General features: G+C 45.0%; 1 long non-coding RNA gene across 1 annotated transcript; it reads right to left on the bottom strand.

Annotated features, from left to right (window-relative positions):
- Positions 1–5,627: 5,627 nt before the first annotated feature.
- Positions 5,628–22,373, bottom strand: LOC137346055 (uncharacterized). The gene is made up of 3 exons (XR_010968649.1): positions 22,237–22,373; positions 11,136–11,233; positions 5,628–6,363 (listed from the first exon to the last, which is right to left on the bottom strand). It is a non-coding gene; the product is annotated as an uncharacterized lncRNA (long non-coding RNA).
- Positions 22,374–22,661: the final 288 nt, after the last annotated feature.

Raw genomic sequence — 22,661 nt, forward strand, 5'->3', positions numbered from 1 at the left:
CAAAAGGTGCAGACAGGTTGAGAAGGATGAGGATGGGTAGACTGCCTTTGTCACAATCACATCGGATGTCATTAATGACTTGATGAGAACCGTTTCAGTACATTGACAGGGGCAGAAACCTGATTGGAGGGATTCAAACACGGAGTGCTGGGAAAGGTGGGCACGGATTTGGGAGAAGGACTTTGGAGAGGAAAGGGAGGCTGGAGATTTTTTTTTATTCTTTCATGGGATGTGGGCATCACTGGCCAGGCCAGCATTTATTGCCCATCCCTAATTGCCCTTGAGAAGGTGGTGGTGAGCTGCCTTCTTGAACCGCTGCAATCCATCTGGGGTAGGTACACCCACAGTGCTGTTAGGAAGTGAGTTCCTGGATTTTGACCCAGCGACAGTGAAGGAACGGCGATATAGTTCCAAGTCAGGATGGTGTGTGACTTGGAGGGGAACTTGTAGGTGGTGGTGTTTCCATGTATGTGCTGCCCTTGTCCTTCTAGTTGGTCGAGGTCGCGGGTTTGGAAGGTGCTGTCTAAGGAACCTTGGTGCATTGCTGCACTGCATCTTGTAGATGGTACACACTGCTGCCACTGTGCGTCGGTGGTGGAGGGAGTGAATGTTTGAAGATGGGGTGCCAATCAAGCGGGCTGCTTTGTCCTGGATGGTGTCGAGCTTCTTGAGTGTTGTTGGAGCTGCACCCATCCAGGCAAGTGGAGAGTATTCCATCACACTCCTGACTTGTGCCTTGTAGATGGGGGACAGGCTTTGGGGAGTCAGGAGGTGAGTTACTCATCTCAGGATTCCTAATCTCTGGCCTGCTTTTTTTTTTTATAGAGATACAGCACTGAAACAGGCCCTTCGGCCCACCGAGTCTGTGCTGACCATCAACCACCCATTTATACTAATCCTACATTAATCCCATATTCCTATCACATCCACACCTGTCCCTATATTTCCCTACCACCTACCGATACTAGGGGCAATTTATAATGGCCAATTTACCTATCAACCTGCAAGTCTTTGGCATGTGGGAGGAAACCGGAGCACCCGGAGAAAACCCACGCAAACACAGGGAGAACTTGCAAACTCCGCACAGGCGGTACCCAGAATTGAACCCGGGTCCCTGGAGCTGTGAGGCTGCGGTGCTAACCACTGTGCCGCCCTTTTTGCTCTTGTAGCCACGGTATTTATATGGCTACTCCAGTTCAGTTTCTGGTCAATGGTAGCCCCTAGGATGTTGATAGTGGGGGATTCAGCGATGGTAATGCCGTTGAATGTCAAGGGGAGATGGTTAGATTCTCTCTTGTTGGAGATGGTCATTGCCTGGCAATTGTGTAGCGCGAATGTTACTTGCCACTTATCAGCCCAAGCCTGGATATTGTCCAGGTCTTGCTGCATTTCTACACAGACTGCTTCAGTATCTGAGGAGTCACGAATGGTGCTGAACATTGTGCAATCATCAGCGAACATCCCCACTTCTGACCTTATGATTGAAGGAAGGTCATTGATGAAGCAGCTGAAGATGGTTGGGCCTAGGACACTACCCTGAGGAACTCCTGCAGTGATGGCCTGGAGCTCAGATGATTGACCTCCAACAACCACAACCATCTTCCTATGTGCTAGGTATGACTCCAGCCAGTGGAGGGTTTTCCCCCTGATTCCCATTGACCTCAGTTTTGCTAGGGCTCCTTGATGCCATACTCGGTCGAATTCTGCCTTGATGTCAAGCGCAGTGACTCTCACCTCACCTCTTGAGTTCAGCTCTTTTGTCCATGTTTGAACCAAGGCTGTAATGAGGTCAGGAGCTGAGTGGCCCTCGCGGAACCCAAACTCAGCGTCACTGAGCAGGATGTTGCTAAGCAAGTGCCGCTTGATGGCACTGTTGATGACACCTTCCATCACTTTACTGATGATTGAGAAGAGGCTAATGGGGCGGTAGTTGGCCGGGTTGGATTTGTCCTGCTTTTTGTGTACAGGACGTACCTGGGCAATTTTCCACATTGCAGGGTAGATGCCAGTGTTGTAGCTGTACTGGAACAGCTTGGCTAGGGGTGCGGCAAGTTCTGGAGCACAGGTTTTCAGTCGTATTGCCGGAATATTGTCAGGGCCCATAGCTTTTGCAGTATCCAGTGCCTTCAGTCATTTCTTAATATCACGTGGAGTGAATCAAATTGGCTGAAGTCTGGCATCTGTGATGCTGGGGACTTCAGGAGGAGGCTGAGATGGATCATCAACTCGGCACTTCTGGCTGAAGATTGTTGCAAATGCTTCAGCCTTATCTTTCGCACTAATGTGCTGGGCTCCCCCATCATTGAGGATGGGGATATTTGTGGAGCCACCTCTTCCAGTTAGTTGTTTAATTGTCCACCACCATTCACGACTGGATGTGGCAGGACTGCAGAGCTTGGATCTGATCCGTTGGTTATGGGATCGCTTAGCTCTGTCTATCGCATGCTGCTTACACAGTTTGGCATGCAGATAGTCCTGGGTTGTAGCTTCACCAGGTTGACATCTCATTTTGAGGTATGCCTGGTGCTGCTCCTGGCATGCCCTCCTGCACTCCTCATTGAACCAGGGCTGGTCTCCTGGCTTGATGGTAATGGTAGAGTGGGGGATATGCTGAGCCATGAGGTTACAGATTGTGGTTGAGTACAATTCTGCTGCTGCTGATGGCCCACAGCGCCTCATGGATGCCCAGTTTTGCATTGCTCGATCTGTTCGAAATCTATCCCATTTAGCACGGTGATAGTGCCACACAACACGATGGACAGTATCCTCAATGTGAAGGTGGGACTTCGTCTCCACAAGGACTGTGCGGTGGTCACTCTTACCAATACAGTCATGGACAGATGCATCTGCAGCAGGCAGATTGGTAAGGACGAGGTTGAGTATGTTCTTCCCTTGTGTTGGTTCCCCCACCACCTACCGCAGACCCAGTCTAGCAGCCATGTCCTTTAGGACTCAGCCAGCTCGGTCAGTAGTGGTGCTACCGAGCCACTCTTGGTGATGAACATTGAAGTCCCCCACCCAGAGTACATTTTGTGCCCTTGCCACCCTCAGTGCTTCCTCCAAGTGGTGTTCAACATGGAGGAGTACTGAGTCATCAGTTGAGGGAGGACGGTAGGTGGTAATCAGTAGGTGGTTACCTTGCCCATGTTTGACCTGATGCCATCAGACTTCATAAGGTCCAGAGTCGATGTTGAGGACTCTCAGGGCAACTCCCTCCCTACTGTATACCACTGTGCCACCACCTCCGCTGGGTCTGTCCTGCCGGTGGGACAGGACATACCCGGGGATGGTGATGGCTGTGTCTGGGACATTGTCTGTAAGGTATGATTCCGTGAGTATGACTATGTCAGGCTGTTGCTTGACTAGTCTGTGGGACAGCTCTCCCAACTTTGGCACAAGCCCCCAGATGTTAGTAAGGAGGACTTTGCAGGGTTAATAGGGTTGGGTTTGCCGTTGTCGTTTCCGGTGTCTAGTTTGATGCCGGGTGGTCCGTCCGGTTTCATTCCTTTTTATTGACTTCGTAGCGGTTAGATACAACTGAGTGGCTTGCTAGGCCATTTCAGAGGGCATGTAAGAGTTAACCACATTGCTGTGGGTCTGGAGTCACATGTTGGCCAGACCAGGTAAGGACAGCAGATTTCCTTCACTAAAGGACATTAGTGAACCAGATGGGTTTTTACAACAATCGACAATGGTTTCATGGCCATCATTAGACTGGTTTTAATTCCAGATTTATTAATTCAAATTCCACCTTCTGCTGTGGTGGGATTCAAACCCATGTCCCCAGAGGAATACCCTGGGTCTCTGGGTTATTAGTCCAGTGATACTACCACTACGCCACCGCCTACCCTATATTGGACAGTAATTTTCCAGGACAGTGTGGTCAAGGGTGGAATATTTAAGGAGTGTGTGATGATGATAGATTAGAAGGTGAGGGAGACACTTCCTCCTTTAAGATGCTCCATAAAACCTACCTCTTTGACCAAGCTTTCAGTCACCTGTCCTGTGTGGCTCAGTGTCTAATTTTGTCCGATGATCCCTCCTGTGAAACGCCTTGTGATATTTTACGAATGTTTTACTACTATATAAATGCAAGTTGTTGTTTATAGATATGTGTATCAATATGGGAGAGTTTTCAATTCGGTTTGCATGTTATATAATTTAATGGTTTATATGTATAGTTCAAATCAGCATTTATATAATTTAAAACATTAAGTATGATGAAAATGGCTATTTAAAGTCGCATTCGTGTAACCAAAAGCAACCACATTTACACAGCAGATTGTTACGGACGGTTGTGAAGGAATGTGGGTGGTTCCCACTGTTCACCACCCAACTGACCGCAATCGTGTTTAGTTAAAAATGATGCGTTAGCCCCTGAGTATCTTTAACGGTTAAATAAACAGACAAATGATACATTCTCGTAGGTTAAAATAAAAACTATTTTGTTTTACACAATTCTCCTGAAATGATCGCAACCTCAGTTTCACACACACACACACTCGCACAACATACACAAGAATAAAGAGATGGAGAGAAAAAGGTAGGAGGTAAGTCAAACTGTGGTAGGTGTTTGTGGTTAACAGTAAGCCAGCTGAAACTTCTCAGGAGGCCAGTCTCTTTTAAAGGTGCAGGCCTGGGTATACGCAGTCTTGAGGTGCTGTAGATTTCTGGAGAGTAAGAATTCAGACCAGAACTGGTGGTCACTTTCAGTTCCCTGCTGCAGCAAGTTGAAGGGTAGACTTGGCAACAGGGCATCTTCTTGCTTGGCTGGAACAGTTTCCACAGTTCCCTGGCTGGACTGCTTTCTGAAGGTGTTAGCTTGAGCTCTGTCTCTCTCTCTCTCTCTCTCTCTCTCTAGACAGCTACCTTTTAAGGTAAAGGTTTATCACATCAGAGTTTCTGTTAGGAAACGCATACCCTTTTCCCTGTTGTGACCACAAAATGGGCCAGGATGTGATAACCATCGCTATCGATTGATGTTTGAAAGGATAGTGTTACGACCAGGTGAGAAAGGCATCGAAGGGACCCTTTTAGCCTTCATCTGATCTTATTGCAACAGGGTTTAAATTTTTTAAACTGTGTTTTCAACTCCCCCTTGGTGAATCCTTGTTCACCACCTTCCAATTATAAGGCAAAGAAATGAGCATAAACGGCTTCCTTAGGTTTAAAGAAGAAAAATAAGATTTATTAAAACTTAAACTCTAATTCGGTTAACGCCTATTGATACACACCGTGCCCCATGCCAACATGCATATGCGATACGTACATGCAAATAGAGACAGAAAAGAGCAGAAGAAAAATAAAGATGAGAGGTTTGAGGCAATATCAGAAGAGTTTCTTGTTACTGTGCTTCGAGCTCACTGTAGTCCTTTTGTAGGTAGTTCTTGCTTTTCGTCGGGGCCCAGTATTCTTCTTAAACCTTGTTCACTGGAGGAGACTTTTCTCTCTTGAGGTTCATATGTCTTCAATAGTTTCCGAAGCTGATGAGAGCAGACAGGAGAGAGATCTTTTCCAGTCCTGGAACAAACAGCTTTCTCAGTTCAAACACTCTGTGGCAAGTTCAAATTCAAAAAACTCCAACAGCCAGTTAGCCCTGTGACCACGTCTGTTTGTGTATTCGGCCATCTTAGCAGTTAACCTGGAATGCTAGCCCCTCCAACTTCAACGTCTGGTAATCAAAAGTCCATTGTGGCTTAAATTGGAACAGGGAGTGGCCTCTTTGACCTTTCCAAGTACTGTCTGTTACTATGCAAATGTATTTCCAGTCAGGAGCTAGGCAAACCCTTGTAATAGGCCTTCTTTTCTCCTCAGCAACAATTTTAAAATTTAATGTCCATGTGGCAAAATATCTGTGCCCCATTCTTGGCAGGTCGGGGCCTGCATGACAATAGCATTCTATGATGAAATTGTAACTTTACACCTTATACATCTTGGTTTGAGTTGTGAGTCCGATTGTCTCCAGCATCCTCTGTTAGTCTATTCACATCAATCATAGTCATTAATATGCCGTAGCTCTTTTCAATTTCACAGGGGTTTTCCACAGAGTTATTTCAGACAAGGCTAATGAGCTTCATCTTTGCAGTTGAGTTTGTGGATTTCCAGTACAGGAGCGGTCACATGGTCACTACTCCATTTTGACTGTGGTTCAAGTGTTCAAGTTCCTGTGATGTATTTTAACAGCTGACTTTTAAACTTCATGATTCCTCCATTTCATTGTTTATTTCATCACGGCTCCTTCCCTGCAGGACAATCTCCATCATTTAAACCAGCATGTGTCCATCAATCGATATCATCATTTTTCAAAATACTTGTTCCAGTGTTTCTTCCTCTTTTCATCCCCATGTTCAAGGTCACAGGACACTGACCAGTTAGATGGGAACAGGAGAGATCAGATGAGTTTAAAATGGGATTTAATCTTCACTCCCTCCATATCCAACTCAGTTAGTAACTCTCTCTACTCTAAGGCAGGAGGCCCCATAATCCAGGCTGACACTCCCTAATGCCAGTACTGAGGGAGTGCTGCACTGTCAGAGGTGCTGTCATTCAGATGAGACATTAAACCCGAGGGCCCCATTTACCCCCTCAGGTGAATGTAAAGGATGGCATCTAATGGAAGAAGGGCAGTGAAGTTCTCCCTGGTTCCCTTGGCTGATGTTTATCCTTCAAATAACATCCCAAACAGATTACCTGTTCATTTATATCATTGCTACTTGTGGGATCTTGCTGTGCATACATTGGTTGTCATGTTTCCTACAAAAGTGACTACAGTTCAGAAGTACTTCATTGGCTGTAAAGCTCTTTGGGATGTTCTCAGGTTGTAAAGGGCGCTATAGAAATGCAAGTTCTTCCTTTCTTCCATAAAAAGAGTTATGGCACAGAAAGAGGTCATTTGGCCCATCATGTCAATGCCAGCCATAAAAGAGCTTTCCATTCTAATCCCACCTTCCAGCTCTTGGTCTGTAGTCCTGTAGCTTACAGCACCTCAACGATATTTCTAAGTATTTTCTCACTGTTATGATGGTTTCTGCCTCGAGAAACCTTTCAGGCAGTGAGTTCCAGATCCCCACCATCCTCGGGGTGAAAAATTCACCCCCTCTCATCCTTTTACCAATTACATTAAATCTATGCCCCCTGGTTATTAACATCCCTGCTAAGGGAAATAGGTCCTTCCTATCTACTCTGCCTAGGCCCCTCATAATTTTATACACCTCAATTAAATCTCTCCTCAGCCTTCTCGGTTCTACAGAAAACAACCCCAGCCAATCCAATCTTTCCTCACAGTTAACATTCTCCATTCCTGGCAACATCCTCGTAAATTTCCTCTGTACCCTCTCTAGTGCAATCACATCCTTCCTGTAATATGGTGATCAGAATTGTACACTGTTCTCTAGTTGCTGTCCTATTAGTGTTTTATACAGTTCTATCGTAGCTTCTCTGCTTGGCTAATAAAGGAAGTTATCCCATATGTCTTTGTGACTGCCTGATCTACCTGTCCACCCACCTTCACATATCTGAAGACAAACAAGGTCCCTCTGTTCCTCTACACTTCTCAGAATCCTACCATTTATTCTGTATTTCCTTGTGTTGCTTGCCCTCCCCAAATGCATTATCTCACACTTCTCCAGACTGAATTCCATTTACCACTTTTCTGCCCATCTGACCAGTCCATTGATATCTTCCTGCAGTCTACAGTTTTCTTCCTCATTATCAACCACAAGGCCAAATATTGTATCATCTGAAAACTTTTGAATCATTTCTCCTATATTTAAGTCTAAATCATTGATATATACCACAAACAGTAAGGGACCCAGTCCTGAGTCCTGTGGAACTTCACTGGAAACAGCCTTCCAGTCAAAAAACGACACGTCAACCCTTTGTTTCCTGCCACTGAGTCAATGTTGTATCCAACTTGACACTTTGCTCTGGATCCCAATGGGCTTTTGCTTTCATGACTAGTCTGCCATGTGGGACCTTATCAAAAACCTTGCAAAAATCCAAGTAGAGTATATCAACTGCACTACCCTCATCAACACATCTTGTTACCTCCTCAAAGAATTCAGCCGAGTTAGTCAGACCATTAACTAATGGTCCTTGATTAAAACTGTTCTAAATGACAATTCATACCATCTCTCAGAATTATTTCCAATAATTCTCCCACTGCCGTGGTTCGGCCAACTGGCTGTAATTACTTGGTCTATCCTTTCCTCCCTTTTTAGACAATGGTACCCCATTTCACTGGCACCATGTCTGCAGCCAGGGAGAATGAGAAAATGATGGTCAGAGCCTCTGCTATTTCACCCCTTTCACCTGAAGACTACACGTGATCTTTCCTCTGAACTTGTTCAACAGCCTCTCACTAAAGTATCTCAGGATTCCCTCTGCTTGGAAACTCAGAGAGACGATCACTGTCTCCAGTCTGTCTGCCATCTCCTCATCCAGCGCAGAGAGCTGGTCTTCCACTGAACTTTACTCACACAAGCTGACTCTACATTTCCAACACTCTCGATATTGGGTGCACGGGACAGGATTCATTGTCAAGAAAACTTCCTTGCTGGTCACCTTCTGAGTCCAGTTCTTAGTGTGTTTGGTGGATACCACACAGTGAACTGGTTACATTTATATAACAATGTTATGTATCACCTTTACAAATCACTGGGTTAGGTCTCAGCTGGAGAATTGTCTTCACTTTAGGAAGGATGTCAAGTCATTGGAGATTGTGCTGAGGAGATTGAGCAGAATCGGTTATGTGGAGAGTTGGAGAAGCTGGGATTGTTCTCCTCAGAGCAGAGAAGGTTAAGGGGGAGATTTAACTATAAGGGGTTTTGACAGAATAAATAAGAATAAACTGTTTCCAGTGACAGGAGGGTCAGTAACTCGAGGACACAGATTTAAGATAATTGGTCAAAGAACCAGAGGGGCAGATGATGAGAATATTTTTTACGTAGTGTGTTGTTATGATCTGAATAAAGTAATGACAAGGTGGTGGAAGCAGATTCAATCGTAATTTTCAAAAGGGAATTGGATAAATAGTGGAACTTCAGGTCTATGGTGAAAGAGCAGGGCAGTGGGAATGATTGGATAGCTCTTACAAAGAGCTGGCACAGAAACTATGGGCCAAATGGCCTCCTACTGGATCATTCAGGGAACATTGAGCTGTAACACTTTCTGCTACCAGGAGGAGGCACCATCATCTAAAACATCCCCAATCCCCCTGAGAGGACTGTTGGTGAAATGCAGCCAACACTGACTCTCCCCATTTAACAGTAACTCTGGGAACATCAGTGATTTACTCAACATTGATCTCTCCTTTCTTCCTCCTCCCTCACTGGCTCATTCAAGATGAACTCGACTGACTCACAATTTCTGTAATTATTTTCTAGATTGAATTCAGACAAATTTTTGACACAACATATTGTGTAACTGACAAGAGAACAGGGTGTACTAGATTTAACAATGAATAATGACCAGGAATTAATTAACATTCAGCTATAAATGAACATTTAACGATCCGTGACTACAATATGTCAGAGACAGACATTCAGTTCCAGGAGAAACTTCCCATATGCGATGGTTTTAACATTTCTGAGGCTGTCTTGTACAGAACGACATGCAAGTTAAACTCAGCTGAGCTGCTAACAGGGAACCGAGAGCAAAACAATGGGAGTCTATTAAAGAAGTATTGAGTACAATAGGTGTCAAATACAGAACCCTAAAGAGAAGGATGAAAGGGACAGAATCCCAGATTTTAAACCAGTAATGATTAAGGAATTGTGATCTGTGTCCAAATCATGATAAATTGTGACTTGGAGGTGATGGTGTCCCCACTATGTTGATACTCTTGTCCTCCTCGATGGTGAAGGTCACAGGGAGGGCGGTGCTGTCGAAGTCAGCTTGGTGAATTACTGCAGTGTGTCCTGTAGATCAGACATTGTTAAAACCTGCCTCTTTCTCCAAGCTTTTACCCTCTGCCCTAATACCCGTTATGTTTGATAATGCTTCTGTTCAACAGTTTAGGATGTTTTACGACATTAAAGCTGCTATATAAATGCAAGCTGTTGTTGTAATGACCTGGATTTGGGTAAACAGAGGTTAATTTTAAAGCTTGCCCATGACATGATATTCAGAAATATAGAAAACAGTTTGGAGTATAGGAACAGATTTAAAAGGAAACAAACAGATTAATTAAATGGGCAGACACATGGCAGACAGAATTTAACCCAGAGAAATGTGAAATGATTCATTTCAGTTGAAAGAATGAGGAGAGACAATATGAACTAATTGTTACCATTTTAAAGAGGGTGCAGGAACAGAGAGACCTGGGGGTATTTGTACACAAGTCTTTGAAGGTGACAGGACAAGTTGAGAAGTCTGTTGAAAAGATATATTGGATCCCAGGCTTTATAAACAGAGGCCTAGAGAACAAAAGCAAGGAAGTTATGTTAAACTTCTATAAAACACAGGTTAGGCCCCAGCTGGAGTATTGTGTCCAATTCTGGAGACAACAATTGAGGAAGGATGTCAAGCTCTTAGAGAGGTTTCAGAGGAGATTTACTAGAATAGTCCCAGGGATGTGGGACTTCAGTTACATGGAGAGACTGAAGTAACCTTTGAGCAGAGCAGGTTAAGGTCAGCTTTAACCAAGATGTTCAAAATCATGAATGTTTTTAATAGAGTAAATAAGGAGAAACTGTTTCCAGTTGCAGAAGAGTCACGAACCAGAGGAGGAAGATTCAAGGTAATTGGCAAAGGAATCAAAGGTGAGATGAGGAGATTTTATTTTACACAGTGAGTTGTTGTGATTTGGAATGCACTGTCTGAAAGGGAGTTGGAAACAGATTCAGTAATAACTTTTAAAAGGGAATTGGAGATATATTTGAAGGGGAAACATTGCAATACTATCAGGAAAAGACAGAGAAATGGAACTAAAATGAACTAATCACAGGCTTGATGGGCCGAATGTCCTCCTTCTGTGCTGCATTATTCTATAATTCTATGCTTGGGACTAAACCAACTCAGAGTTAAACCCTCATCAACCTGTTTCTTCATCAACCCAAATGTCCTAATGACAGTGCTGGTACCTTCAGATAAATGAATGAGGTCAGTTTTGATGAGTGTAACTGAACATGTCCTACCTCTTTGGTATCACTCTCTTGTCTCTTGTACCGTCCTGCAAATGTGCTGTCAGTAAATGCAGGGTATCTGAAGGTCTGTCCTGGTCTTCAAAGATGAGCTGAAATAAAATATTCAAGGAGGTCAAAGGTGGAACATTCCAGGTTTGATTTTACAAACTGCAATATTCCAACAGTAAGCACAGGAAATCCCAATGTAGAACTGGAGAATACAGGGACTTATCTCTAGAAGTTGCTAATGTACCTGCCATTAGCACGACACCTTCCCAGGGTCAGCTCCTGTGATTGGGATGTTTTGTGCACTTGTGATGATCTCAGTGAATGTGCAGAATGTCCCTGATTTCAGGTCAGTGCTGAGTTCAGATTCCTCCCCCCCCCCACCCCCCCATACCCAATCCATTCCCAGCCTGCTGTCTATCACCTCTGAAACATTACCTGCTCACCCTCTCTGCTGCCTGAACCCGAATCCAGTCTTTATCACCTCGATACTCAATCTCCCCAATGTTCCCCCTACCAACCATCCCAATTCCCCACTCCACAAACTACAATGTATCCCGACTGTCACTGTGCAAGTCATGAACTGGGAAAAGGTCCAAACACCCTGGGAATCCTAGGACAGCATCACGTGGATCCACCCCTTTCTCCTCTCATTTACACCTGGGAATTAAACATGTAGCAGACACATGGAAGGGGAATATAGGGACCTGTATCATGTCCAATGATCCCTCCTCCTGTCCATGTCTGATGTACCAGCTGCCAACTCCAGCTCCTGCCCACGGGAACTACAACTGATGAATTGTAACCAGGGGCTAAAATCTGTCTCCGGGTGACATCACAAAGGGAGCCAGGAGCCAATCACACAGCAGCCAGCACAGGCACCGCCCACTGGTGGTATTACAGGGTCACATGACCAGGCTCTGCTCCTGCTCCAGTCTCACTGGATTGGGAGCACAGGTTACAGGATCAGCCCAATCGTGTGATGGCCGTGTCCCCAACCCGAGCTCCCGTCTAACGACACTGCAGACAGGGAGCACAGTCTCCAAATATTACCCTTTATAAATGTTACATCCCAACTTCTTAATGTGAGGTCCCACTATTCAATGTCCTTCACCTCCCAATGTCTCCCATTGTGAACGGCAGTGACCACATCTGCAGCAAGTGTTGGTTGCTGGAAGAACTCCGGCTCAGAGTTGATGATCTGGAATCTGAGCTTCAAACACTGTGGCACATCCGGGAGGGGGAGAGTTACCTGGACATTTTGTTTCAGGAGGCAGTCACACCTGGTAGATTAAGTAATTCAAATTCAGTTAGTGATCAGGGACAACAGGGTGTAATTGCAAGTGAGGCAGGTAGGAGGATCCTGAGTTCAGGAGTGGAGGAGCCTCAGCCTTTGACCTTATCCAACAGGTACGAGATACTTGCTCCCTGTGTGGATGAGGAAAAGGGCTGCAGGGAGGATGAGCCAACTGACCATGGCACCATGGTGCAGAAGGCCATTCAAGAGGGGAGAGCAAAAAGACAAGTGGTAGTCATAGGGGATTCTATAATTAGGGGGATAGATAGTATCCTTTGCAAACCGGATCGGGAGTCCCGCATGGTGTGTTGCCTGCCCGGTACCAGGGTGCAGGACATCTCTGACCGGCTTGAAAGGATATTGGAGCGGGAGGGGGAGGATCCAGTTGTTGTGGTCCACGTTGGGACTAACAACATAGGCAAGGCTAGGATGGAGGACCTGTTTGGGGATTATAAGCATTAGGAACGAAATTAAGGAACAGGTCCTCGAGGGTCATAATCTCCGGATTACTGCCCGAGCCACGTGCAAATTGGCTTAGGGATAAGAATATTAGGGAAGTAAACACATGGCTAAGGGAGTGGTGTGGGAAAGAGGGGTTCCATTTCATGGGGCATTGGCATCAGTTTTGGAACCGGGGGGATCTGTACCGATGGAACGGTCTCCACCTGAACCGATCTGGAACCAGTGTTCTAGCGAAAAGGATAAATAGGGTGGTCTCTAGGACTTTAAACTAGTGAGTCAGGGGGAAGGGAAAGGGAAAACGACAGGGAGTCTGATAAATAAAAAGGTAAGCAGCAGGTTCGCATGTGTGCAGGAGGGTTTAAGTTCATGGCAGACTATGAAAGAAGCAGAAAGGAAGGATAACTCAGGAGATATTATTAGAGATGTTGGAAATAATGTGGGTAAGAAAGCTAGCATAAAGGCACTTTACCTGAATGCTCGTAGCATTCGTAACAAAGTTGATGAGTTAACGGCACAAATCATCGCGAATGAATATGATTTGGTAGCCATTACGGAGACATGGTTACAGGTTGGTCACGACTGGGAGTTAAATATCTAGGGGTACCAGACTATTTGGAAGGACAGACAAGAAGGTAAGGGAGGTGGTGTAGCTCTGATATTCAAGGATGACATCAGGGCGGTGCTGAGACATGATATAGGTTCTATGGAGAATGAGGTTGAATCCATTTGGGTGGAAATTAGAAACTCTAAGAAGAAAAAGTCACTGATAGGCGTAGTCTATAGGCCACCAAATAATAACATCACATTGGGGCGGGCAATAAACAAAGAAATAACAAATGCCTGTAAAAATGGTATGGCAATTATCATGGGGGATTTTAATCTACATGTAGATTGGTCGAACCAGCTCAGTCAGGGTAGCCTTGAGGAGGAGTTCGTTGAGTGTATCCGTGATAGTTTTCTTGAACAGTATGTAATGGAACCGACGAGGGAGCAAGCTATCCTAGATCTAGTCCTGTGTAATGAGACAGGAATAATCAATGACCTCATAGTTAGGGATCCTCTTGGAAGGAGTGATCACAGTATGGTTGAATTTAGAATACAGATGGAGAGTGTGAAGATAAAATCCAATACCAGGGTCCTGTGCTTGAACAAGGGGGACTACAATAGAATGAGGGAGGACTTGCCTAAAGTAGACTGGAAACAAAGATTTTATGGTGGGACAGTTGACGAGCAGTGGAGGACTTTCAAAGCAATTTTTCAAAGTGCTCAGCAAAAGTATATTCCAGTGAAAAGGAAGGACTGGAAGAAAAGGGTGCCATGGGTGTCTAAGGAAATAAGGGAGGCTATCAAATTGAAAAAGAAGGCATACAAAGTGGCCAAAAACAGCATGAAACTAGAAGATTGGGAAAACTTTAAAGGTCAACAGAAAGCCACAAAAAGAGCTATAAAGAAAAGTAAGATAGAACATGAGAAAAAATTAGCACAGAATATAAAGACAGATAGCAAAAGTTTCTATAAATATATAAAACGAAAAAGAGTGGCTACAATCCTAACTGACAAATGCTTCCCATTGCCAGCACAAATTGTATAATTAACCTTTGCATATGCTCTTCAAACTTCAGCATCACAAACAACATGCTCCAGCTGAAAGAGGACCCAGAACTTTTAAATCTTTATTTGCATTTGAAGAGATTAAGCTAGACATGTTTGGTCCTTTAGAGGACGAGAAGGGGAATTTAGTTATGGGATATGATGAAATGGCAGAGGCATTGAACAGGTATTTTGTATCGGTCTTCACAGTGGAGGACACTAATAACAGGCCAGTAATTGACAAAGAGACGAACGTAGGTGAGGACCTGGAAACAATCATTATTACGGAAGAGGTAGTGTTGGGCAAGCTAATGGAGCTAAGGATTGATAAGTCTCCTGGCCCTGATGGAATGCATCCCAGGGTACTAAAAGAGATGGCGGGAGAAATAGCAGGTGCACTGGCGGTAATTTTCCAAAATTCGCTGGACTCTGGGGTAGTCCCAGCAGATTGGAAAACAGCAGATGTGACGCCACTGTTTAAAAAGGGAGGTAGATAAAAGATGGGGAATTATAGACCGGTTAGCTTAACCTCTGTAGTGGGGAAGATGCTTGAGTCTATTATCAAGGAAGAAATAGCAGGGCATCTCGATAGAAATTGTCCCGTTGGGCAGACGCAGCATGGGTTCATGAAGGGCAGGTCATGCTTGACAAATCTTTTGGAATTCTATGAAGACATTACGAGCAAGGTGGACAATGGGGACTCAGTGGATGTGGTGTACCTGGATTTCCAAAAGGCCTTCGACAAGGTGCCGCACAAGAGGCTGCTGCATAAGATAAGGATGCATGGCGTTAGGGGTAAAGTATTAGCATGGATAGAGGATTGGTTGACTAACAGGAAGCAGAGAGTGGGGATAAATGAGTGCTATTCTGGCTGGCAATCAGTCACTAGTGGTGTGCCTCAGGGATCGGTGTTGGGACAATTATTTACAATTTATCTAGATGATTTGGAGTTGAGGACCACCTGTAGGGTGTCAAAGTTTGCAGATGACACTAAGATGAGTGGCAGAGCAAAGTGTGCAGATGACTGTGAAACTTTGCAGAGGAACATAGATACTTTGAGTGAGTGGGCAAAGGTCTGGCAGATGGAATACAATGTTAATAAATGTGAAGTCATTCATTTCGGTAGGAGTAACAGTAAAAAGGATTATTACTTGAATGGTAAAAAGTTGCAGCATGCTGCTATGCAGAGGGACCTGGGTGTCCTTGTGCATGAATCGCAGAAGGTTGGTCTGCAGGTACAGCAAGTAACGAGGAAGGCAAATGGAATTTTGTCCTTCATTGCTAAAGGGATTGAGTTTAAAAGCAGAGAGGTTATGTTGCAGCTGTATAAGGTACTGGTGAGGTTGCACCTGGAGTACTGTGTGCAGTTTTGGTCTCCTTACTTGAGAAAGGATGTACTGGCACTGGAGGGGGTGCAGAGGAGGTTCACTAGGTTGATTGCGGAGTTGAGGGGGTTGGCTTATGAGGAGAGACTGAGTAGATTGGGATTATATTGATTGGAGTTCAGAAGAATGAGGGGGGATCTTATAGAAACATATAAAATCATGAAGGGAATAGATAAGATACAAGTAGAGAGGATGTTTCCACTGGCAGGTGAAGCTAGGACAAGAGGGCATAGCCTCAAGATTAGAGGGAGCAGATTTAGGACTGAATTGAGAAGGAACTTCTTCACCCAGAGGGTTGTTAATCTATGGAATTCCTTGCCCAGTGAAGTAGTTGACGCTACTTCAGTAAACGTTTTTAAAGCTAAGGTAGATATCTTTTTAAACAATAAAGGAATTAAGGGATACGGTGAGAGAGCGGGGAAGTGGATCTGAGTCCACGAAAAGATCAGCCATGATCTTATTGAATGGCGGAGCGGGCTCGAGGGGCCAGACGGCCTACTCCTGCTCCTAGTTCTTATGTTCTTATGTCTCCACATATTTTTCTTCTCCATTGTAACTGGGAACTAAGCATTTTCCAGATACATAGAAGAGGAATATAGGGCCTTGTGTCACATCCAATGATTCCTCCTCCTGTCATTGTCCGATGTAAAGCTGGACATTGTCCCTGCTCTCCTGAACATTATATATACACTAACCATCTGTCAGATCAGCAGGATGCATGGGGCCAGCTTCCACAAGAAGATAAATGACATTCCCCACCTCCTCCATTGACCTCAGGGTCTCGTCACTCTCTCCAACTGTCCATCCAACATTTAGATCTGGATGAGACAAAAGTTTCTCCAGATAAATGATGGTCAAACTGACTCCGTCCTCTTCGATTCCCACAAACATTAACACAATCCCTGCCCCCGGAATGGTTGGCGGCATGATGAAGAGGGAGCTTTACTCTGTACTTAAAATGCCGTAAGATTGTTTGCAGGGACAGCGTAGAGGCAGTTTCATTCTTTATCTAAACCATGCTGTGCCTGCCTTGTGAGTGTTGGATGGGACAGTGAAGAGACTTATTTATTGGCTACTGAATGCATGCTGTATCAGCCCGGGAATGATGGGACACTGCAGTGAGGGCTGTACTCTATATCTAATGTATACTGCATGGGATATGAGTGTCGCTGGCAAGGCCAGAATTTATTGCCCATCCCTAATTGCCCTTGAGAAGGTGGTGGAGAGCCGCCTTCTTGAGCCGCCACAGTCCATGTGCTGTAGGTACACTCACAGTGCTGCTCGGAAGGGATTTCCGGGATTTTGACCCTGGGACAGTGAAGAACAGTGATATAGCTCCAAGTCAGGATGGTGTGTGACTTGGAGGGGAACTTGGAAGTGGGAATGTCAGTTTAACAACAGTTTTTACCCTGCCCAGTGTCCAAACCCGAGCAAATATTTCAGCTGAAAATCAGTTTAGCAGCAGATAAATGGAATAAATGTCACAGCTGATTGTCGCTGTGAGAAAGGGGAGATTCTCATACACCTTCCAAACAAACCCAGTCAATCATTCACCATTCACTGTAATCAATACCAGGGAAATCTAAACAGAAATATTAAAAATAGATGATATTATAGAATCACTGAGCATCTGTCACTCAGTCCTCTCTGTTCCCTCACACAAGTCATCGACATCTATTTGAAAACAGTGTTACCTCGAGACTTGACAGTAACAATCACGAGGCAGGTCTCACATCTAACCCACTCCATCACACTGTGTCTGAAAACTCTGCAGTAGTGTGCGAGAGGGGTTAGAGGGATCTCTCCAGATGTAGGAGTGTGATAGACAGGTAAGAGACATCTCCCCAGATACAGGACTGCAACAGTGGGGTTATAGAGATCTCTCAAGAGACAGGAGTGACAGAGAGGGGTTAGAAGGATCTTCCCAGATACAGGAGTGTGAAAGAGGGTTTCTCCCCAAACACTTGTCTAGGATTTGATTCAGGAGCAGGACTGAGTGTTGACATCAGAAAGGGTAGCTGGATGTTGTTGACTTGATGTCCAATTCACAGGGAACATCTGTTTGCAGACCTTCCCTTTCTCACTCCTGAGCAAATATTCCAGATCAAAATCAGTGCAGCAGCAGATCAATGGAACAAATGTCTCAGCTGGTTATGGAACGCTAGCATAGTGTTAGTGCTAGTGGGAGAGTAATCCAGTAGATTGGGCGAATGATCCGGGAATGTGTGTTCAAATCCCAACACAGCACTGATGGAATTTAAGTGTAAATTGTTTAATAAATCTGTAATTAAAAAACGTGTCTCAGTAATGATTAACTGGAAACTGCCAGATTATCGGAAAGCCTCTGTCTGGTTCAGTAACGTCCTTTCGGGAAGGAAATCTGCTGTTCTTACCCAGTCTGGTCCACATGTGACTCCAGACCCACAGCAATGTAAATGACTCTTAACTACCATCTGAAATAGCCTGGCAAGATGCTCAGTCACACCAAACTGCAACACAAAACAGGAAAAAGTATAAAACCCAACAGACCACGCAGTATCGATCAGGGAACTGGAAATAACAAAGATACACCCTGCCTAGTCATCCCTGCTCACTAATATCTCAGGAATTGTGCCAAAATTGGGAGAGCTGTCCCACAGACTAGTCAGACAACAGCCTGAGAGAATTATAGCTTACATCCAGTGTCCCAGACCACTCCATCATGAGCACTGTGTATATCCTGTCCCACCGGCAGGACAGACCCATCAGAGGTGATGGCCCAGTTGTATACAATTGGGAGGGAGTTGCCCTGCAAGTCCCCAACATTGATATAGGCCTGATGAAGTCTCGTGGCAACAGGTCAAACATGATCACGGAAACCTTCTGCTGATTACCATCTACCGCACCGCCCCCCCGCCCCCCCCCCCCCACTCAGCTGATGAATCAGTACTCCTCCATATTGAATACCACTTGGAAGAAGGACTGAGTTTAGCAAGTGCACAGAATGTACTCTGGGTGGAGGGGCTTCAATGTCCATCACCAAGAGTGGCTCGGTAGCACCACTACTGACCGAGCTGGCTGATTCCTGAAGGACATATCTGCCAGACTGTGTGTGTGGCAGGTGGTGAGGGAAAAAACCTACTTCACCTCATCCTCACCAATCTACATGTCGCAGATGGATCTGTCCATGAGAGTATTGGTAGGAAAGACCCATCTTAACACTGAGGATATCCTCCATTGTGTTGTGTGACACTACCACCATACTAAATAGGATAGATTCAGTGTGATGGAATACACACTGGTATTAAGACCCTGATTTAGGAATCTAGAGATGGCAAACGCTTGATCACGGTTTGTGGATCTTAATCAGAACTCCCTCATTCTACTTTTGAGGATTGGAAATTTCCTTTAAAAGTTCACTTTAAATCCCAGTTGAGATTAGGTCCTGACACAGTTTAATTCCTAGTTCAGGTGCCATTCAGACATAATGGCTGGTGATGAAGGGATTGGCTTAATTTTCCCTTTGGGTGATCCATCAACCTGCTTTAGTAGATTACAGAATCCCATTCCGCTATCTCAGGTAGATCAGGTGGTAGTCTTTGAGATAGATCATTTTGATGCCGATGGTTCACTTAGAGGTCATGGTACTGTTGTGGCTGACCCCCAGGGGGAAGGGATTGTATGCATTCGCTGGTGTGGCGCAGTGGTTAGCACCGCAGCCTCACAGCTCCAGTGACCCGGGTTCAGTTCTGGGTACTGCCTGTGTGGAGTTTGCAAGTTCGCCCTGTGTTTGCGTGGGTTTCCTCCGAGTGCTCCTATTTCCTCCCACATGCCAAAGACTTGCAGGTTGATAGGTAAATTGGCCATTGTAAAAATTGCCCCTAGTGTAGGTAGGTGGTAAGAGAATTGAGGGAAAGTGGGGATGTGAGAGGGGACAAAATGGGACTAATGTAGGATTAGTATAAATGGGTGGTTGATGCTTGGCATTGGGCCGAAGAAACTGTTTTGGTGCTGTAACTCTCTATGACTGGGATAATCAGACTGATACCCCAGACCCACAACATTCTTTCATGATAAAGTGCACACCTGCCCAATTGGGTGGCCTAATGACTGGTGCACGACAGGGCAGGGGTATCCACGATAGAATTGTAGGTCCTGAGTCTCTCTATGTGCTTGGTGGTCATGGGCTTCGGATTAAATGGCTTCCTCACAATGAGGTTTGTGATCAGAATTTGCAGGAGGATTATAGACAGTTACTGGTATATTACCTTCAAATGAAACGGCACTTCTCTAGGCTTTTGCTAATGATAGTGCTGCAGGCTTTCCTCTGTCTGTGGGACAGCCAGTGCAGTCTCAAATTACACCCCTAGGCAATGTGAATCTTAACTCTATATATACCATGTGTGGCAAGCCCGGTCCAAGTAATCAAGATAAAACAAGGTGGATTTTAAATAACCTTGATGGACTTGACACTTGTTGTCAAGGCTGGAGTGCTGCACATTTACGGCAGCTCCTCTCCATGATGTCAAACTCTGATCTCATTCCCCCAATTAATAAGTGCAACATCTGGATACAAATATATTCCCACCTCCTGACCACAACTCAGGGAGGGCATGTTATGGGCTCAATCAAAGAAATCCTTCAAAGTACTGTTAGGTCGAATGGTTTGGTAGTCACCTATCGATTAGGTAAGGACCTTACACATGGAAACTGGGAAATCGTTCACTGTTGTCTGGTTAACCGGTATCAGAATACTGCACTTAGCCTAGCCTGTGAAGGGGCATTGTCTGCTTATCCTGATGACCAGCAGAGGTGGCATCATGTTGAACACATTATCCGCTCAAACCATGCCTTGCAGGGACTGCCCCATACTAAGCCTGTGGTCCAACCGGATCCTAAGGATAAATGTAATACGGGCGATGTCTCTGTTTCTCGCAGAAAGGGACAGAATAGAACCTAGACGCCTTCTAGTTCCGGTCATCCGCAGACTCTTTCTTTTAGGCCCCTGGATGGACGCTCCGGTCGGTCTACACCGCTATCTCGCCAGGAGTGCGAGCGGCACATTCCCCCAGAACAGTGGGAACGGTCTAGCATCACACCTCGTAGAGATAGCAGGGTCAGCTGGGATCCCTATGGGGATGAATGTTACACTGGCCGTTCCTATCATAGAGTAATGGGATGGTCCAGGGCAGACAGAGGAAGAGATCAGAAAGACTGCCAACGGGATCGGCATCCACCCCAAGGGGCTGATAGTCGTGACTGTAAGCCTTCTGATAGACCACCTAAGAGATCGGAAAAGCATGAGACTCCTAAGAGGGAGGGGCAGACTTCAGTTAAAGTCATCAGAAATCAAGGCAGGGCTGATAGTCAGGACTCAGAAGCATCTGACTCCGCACAGTGAAGGGCTGGCACCAAGCCAGGGTCTCGCCAATTCCCCTATGCCCTGGCAACACTGCTCACTGCTGAACAGATACAGTCACTCTTTGATACAAGAGCTGATTACTCAGTCATGGATCCTGTAATTATAAAAACTCAGTGGTCAGATTTGGGAAGCCCGCTTTATCAGTTATCATTAGAGGGATTTACACAGTGTAAGACACAGCGGATTGCCTTTTATACAATTCCTGTTACTCTTTATGGTATTACAGCCACCCTGGAGGTGGGTCTAGTACCTGATTTGGTTTTCCCTCTTATTATAGGACAGCCTGATATTAGATACTTCCTTAGGATCACGTTCAGGCCGGTGGAGGACCAGGATGACCAACAGAAATATATTCAGGCACAGCTGGACCACACCTGCCTTGGGGTGGGGGGGGAGGGGGTGATAAGGGTCTTTTGGAATAGCGCCTAAATAAGTACTACTCTTATCTACAGCGTCATCCGAATCAATGTGGCAAGGTAGATATAGAAAGTCACTCTCTTGATGCAGGCTGGTACAAGCCCAGGGAACAGTGCCATATTCAGGATCATAAAGGGAAATTAGATCTGCTCAATACTATTAGGGATTTAGAGGAACAAAGTGTCCTAATAAAAATGCCCTCTAGAGCTAATTCACCATTGTTTGGCGTCCCTAAACCTGATGGCAGATGGAGATTAGTGGTTGATTAGACGTCTCTTAATAAAGTTTCAGTGCCGAACACTACTCAGCAGCAAAATTCCACTGCCCTTCTTTCTGGAATGTAAAGAGAAAAATTTAAATCTTTGTATTGATTTGGCTAATGGTTTTTGGTCGCATCCACTTAAACAATCCGATTGGCCAAAAACTGCAATGACAGCCCCTGACGGTTTTCAATACTGTTGGACCAGATTACCCCAGGGATTTCGAAACAGTCCCATTCTGTTTTCTGCACATGTTATCAATTTTTTAAAAGACCTGCCCAATGTTAACTCTTACCTGGATGACATTTATGTTTCACATAATGATCTCCAGGACCATTTGCAAGCTATTGATACAGTTTTTTCCCGGATGTTGGATACCTGATCAAGAGTCAGTTCATTCGAGAGAAAGTAGATTTCTTCGGCCTCCGTACAACTGGGAATGGTAGGGGATTAGCTCAGTCCTGTAAAGAGAAATTAGATACAATTTAATATCCCCGAACTTTGAAAAATCAGCAGGCAAGTTTAGGACCCCTGGACTTTGCTCGATCTTTTACACCGACGTTTGCCGAGCTCCCAGTACCTCTGTATGCTAGAGTAGGGAAGACAGTAAAAGGCCCATTCATATTTTCCCCAGATGATTACTTGAAATTGCAACAACTGTGCCATGATGTATAGAAGGCTATAGATTTGCAGCAAAGGCACTTGCAGGTCCCACTGAAT

The sequence above is a fragment of the Heterodontus francisci genome, chromosome 29, assembly GCF_036365525.1.
Source record: "Heterodontus francisci isolate sHetFra1 chromosome 29, sHetFra1.hap1, whole genome shotgun sequence".
NCBI classification, from domain to species: domain Eukaryota; kingdom Metazoa; phylum Chordata; class Chondrichthyes; order Heterodontiformes; family Heterodontidae; genus Heterodontus; species Heterodontus francisci.